This window comes from Propithecus coquereli, unplaced genomic scaffold (assembly GCF_000956105.1).
Source record: "Propithecus coquereli isolate 6110/MARCELLA unplaced genomic scaffold, Pcoq_1.0 Scaffold29, whole genome shotgun sequence".
In the NCBI taxonomy this organism is placed as follows: domain Eukaryota; kingdom Metazoa; phylum Chordata; class Mammalia; order Primates; family Indriidae; genus Propithecus; species Propithecus coquereli.
The window spans coordinates 2,835,150-2,839,519 of NW_012148507.1; the positions used below are offsets into that span (position 1 = coordinate 2,835,150).

Consider the following 4,370-nt stretch of genomic DNA (forward strand, 5'->3'; position numbering starts at 1 on the left):
TAATAAATATTTTCAAAATATGCATACTATATAAAGAGATATATAGCAGTATTGGAAAAATTAAAAGAGAGAATAACAGTTATCTGTCTTAAGTACAATAATCTATTATTACCATGATATTTGCATATCATATTGGAGAAGAAATAGGGAATCTTGTTACCTTTTGAAAACCCTTTTTCCTAGGAATATTGTTTCAGGCACTGGCTATTTATGCAGAGTTTCTGCTATCATGCCAATGATGCACCCTTTGAGATTTGTGAGGAACACGTTGAAAGGATGTTCCATACCAATGAATCATTGGAGATTTTAAAATGCTGTGGTGTGTATTTATCTTTTTATAATTGTCAAATATCCCCATTCTTATACAAATTTGAGGATGTATTGATAACTCTTTAAAAATTCAGCTTATCAGAGTTCTTGCGCACTTCATGAATTGGCTAGGGCATTTCTGTTGGCTTTCTGTTGTGGGAAATTTTTTTTCAAACTTGGAAATGACTCAGCTACCAGCTCAAACATCAACCCATCTGAAAAATCACTGGTTTCCAAGAATAGGCCATGACTTTACAGTTATTACTTGTGCTAGTTTGGCTATGAGTCTAAGCTCATTTGCATGGCTCACGTAAAACGTATAAAATACTGAAATGGATCGTAATAAGTAAATCATAGAAGTGCTAAATCTTGCCTCTTCTAACTGCACTTATTTTTGGCCTAAAATTATTCCTATCATCTGGGACAGACCACCTACCTCTCCTGATGATTCTGTTCTTTCATTCTTTGTTATTTGTCTCTAGAAAAGATATAAAATTATAATGATAAAGTTTTTAAGTTTATGAATTCTCATTTGCCATTGTTTTTAATGAATTAATCTCAGACCTCAGGGTTTTTTCTTAAATCACAATTTTATTTAGCTTATACACTTTTTTCCTGCAAAGCTTCACCTCATCAAATCCAGAAAACAGAAGTAAGCCCCTTCCGAAAACTCTCTTGAGGAGGAAATTGGCATCTCGTAATTAAACATTTCATAGCTTCAAAATCCTTACTGTTTAAAGCTGGTTTCCTCTTGCTGTTTTCTTATTAAAGATGTAAATTTGTCCACTCTCTTTTCAGGTTGCTACTTTGGCCTGTAAATTCCCTACCCTGTCTACTTATTTATTAAGAATCCAAATGTTCTCAGTTTGTCCACAAAAATGGTCTTCTCCCAAACATGAAAGTCTTGTTGCTCTCCTCAGCACCCTCTTCACTTTCTTTTTGTAGGATTCAACTTTCAAGGCCCATGTAATGCAGCATATTTTGGGAGAATCTCCTCATAGGTTTCCAGACTTTCCACACTCTCACTTATGTAATGTAGCTGTTGCTCACTTTGGTGAAAGTAGCACCTGTATCACTAACTTATATTTTTGCTATTGGTCATTTCTTTACCTAAGCAGTTAAGTTTTAAACTCCTTAGGTTTAAAATCCCAAGGAAAGAGAACAGCCTAGAATGGTTCTCGTACAAATTTTCAGAAACAAGGGACATCATTAAGAAACTAAGGAAATTAATCAAGTGTATCCAAGGTTGACTGACATGAAAACAAAACCTTCAAAACTGCATTTTGAACTGCTGCTTTTGTTGCTGACATTCTGTTCCTTCTTCAATGCCGTTTAACTGCAGTTGGCATTTTGATACAGGGAATGCTTAGGATAGAACAGTAACTCGCTTTCTGACCTTAATAAGACAGAATCAAAAATATTAATTTTCTTTTTTTCATGTCCTGGTAATATTTACAACAGATACCCTCACCCGACTATTGAAACTCGACTGCCCCATCTTCTACTCTGTATGTTACCCATGCTCTATCCAGGCTCCAACATTGCTTACCTTACCCCTACTCCACAGCTCACCCATACCCTGTACCTTACCCATGTTCCCTGTCTTCTCCTATATCATACCTTACCCGTACCCCATGCCTTACCCACATGCTCCATGCCTTACCCCTGCTCCCTGCCTTCTCCTAACCATACCTTACTCAGATTCCATATTTTCCTTTAACCCACTTCTGACCCTTATCCCGCCTCCACTCTTCATTACGTTTCTTTCAGTTATCCCAAGGATGTCAATAATGACCAGCTTAGACTCTTATTGTGGCCATGTAAAATGAATGAGGTGTTAAACTCCTGTTTTATCCTACTGATACCAAGCTACGCTCAAGCCAACTGGCCCATTTGGATCAGCATCATCACCACTGTCCTTTTGAGGAGATCCAGAGGGAAAGTGTGAGGAATGGGATGAGGGTGTCTTCTATACACATGGTTTTTTTGTGTGTCATGAAGTAGGGAAGAAGTTTTCTGGTTTTAGAATGCCCCACATCACTCGAGCACCCTATTTCATATGATTAAAAGTTTCTCCTGAAGCCATCATGAAATACTTCTTCTTCACTTCAGAAAGAATGGCACCCAAAGCATTTGGGATGGATTATCTAACTTACTCTAGGTATTTCCTAGAGAAAAATAAAATAACAACAACAGAACCATATCTATATATCTAGTATAAATCTTTTATTCTGTAATTTAACTTCATGTTCTTTCTTAGTAGACCCTCCTCAGTGGAAAAAAAGTTGCATCCCATTACCATAAAATGTAGAATTACACAAAGGCAATCATTTAAAAGTCCTCCAGATCCTTTTACATTATAAATCTGTGGTTCCCAACTCCTGCGCCACAGAGCTCTGCCACCCCTCCACCTCCCTGTCTGTGGAAAAATTGTCTTTTCTGAAACTCAGGAACCTAAGAAGTGTGTGTGTGGGGGCATGCACAGCAGGAGGTGAGCAGTGGGTGTGCCAACAAAGCTTCATCTGTATTTTCAGCCGCTCCCCATCGCTCGCATCACTGCCTGAGCTCTGCCTCCCCCTACCCACCCCATTACCGCATCTGTGGAAAAATTGTCTTCCATGAAACTGGTCCCTGGTGCCAAAAAGGTTGGGGACCTCTGCTATAAATCATAGTTGTACAAAACTATATTCTTAACATTTTTAAAGATAACATCTCAATATTAATGATGTAACAGGTTACTAGTATGTACAGCTAGGGGTGAGTGGAATAGTTGCGGGAATGACTTGAGTTGCAAAGGTACTTTACAAACCATCTACCCTCCAGAAACCCATTCTCCTGATAGTTGTGTAATCAATTGCAATATCACTGAAGCCCAACACCTCACATTTTCCCTCTAGCCAGTACATTGTTTATACCAGTTTGATCAGGGAGCCTGTCAATTGCATTTGTATATTTCATAATAGCTATTCCAAAGATATGATGAACCCTGGAGTAATGTACTGTACTTGGAAGCAATTGCTTCAGCTTTAGGGCACATATGCTTCAAATCTGAGAATATCATAGATATATATGGGAATCTTTGTAGAGATCTCTAAGGCAAGCTGGTATTTAACGCAAAAGCAAACCCATTTGGAGCTAAAGCACTTTCCATTAGGCAATTTGGCGGCTGTTCTACGAGGCAGACTCACTGTGCTCTACGGACACATTTCGATTAAATGCTGCTTTGTATTCTTCCAAAGATGGGAACAATAAGGACGTTTGTCAAAGGAAAAACTGCAGCAAACGATTTCATGTTGAACATCTGTACTCTGCAGTTCATTGTTTGCAAGAGTTTATTGACCATAATTTTGATGCATATAGGTTTTAAAGAGTATAAACTGCATTTATCTTGAACGCCTATCATTTATTTGAGTCTTGGCTTATTTATTTTCATTTTTCTGGGCATTTTATTTATTTTAGAACTCTGAAAAGATGAAGTAAAAGATGTTTCTTAAGAAGGAAATTTTAGTTAGCTCTGCAAAATTGATGAGAAAAGACAATGTTTTCACAAAAAGATCGAGCAATTGAATTGAAAAATGTAACACTAAGCATGTCTTTATAATACCTTTCAGCCTTAGAAATCTCAAATTAATTTATAAACTTTAAGACCACTCTCCTAACTCTTTGTCCACCATACCAATCATAGTGACATTTCTAGAGTGAAGTGTAGCAGCTGTTAATTAGCAAAGCAATTTAGGGATGATGATGTCAAAAAGACAATTAATGGTATTGTGAATGTGATCCTAAGTTGCCTTCTTTCTCTTTATAAATGGGTGGCCTACTGCTAGAAGATGTGAGCTTTCTTTTTTGCATTTTTATTCAGGGAAATCAAGGCCCAGGCAATCCAAGTTGCTAAATCAGGGTAGCTTTCTCAGTCATGATTTGATAAACGACTGTTGTCCTGATCTCTTGGCCTAAGTCTGTTACCTCATAAACTACAAATTTCTTGAACAGAAGAGAAGTGGACTCTGGAAACTGACCATATACAAAGTTAATAGAATTTTTTTCTTTATAGACTTTTA

At 37.3% G+C, this 4,370-nt stretch overlaps 1 protein-coding gene across 1 annotated transcript in view; it reads left to right on the plus strand.

The window, feature by feature from the left end:
• PKHD1 (polycystic kidney and hepatic disease 1 (autosomal recessive)) overlaps positions 1 to 4,370 on the plus strand; it is a 535,504-nt gene that overhangs the window by 489,673 nt on the left and 41,461 nt on the right. The window lies entirely within an intron of this gene.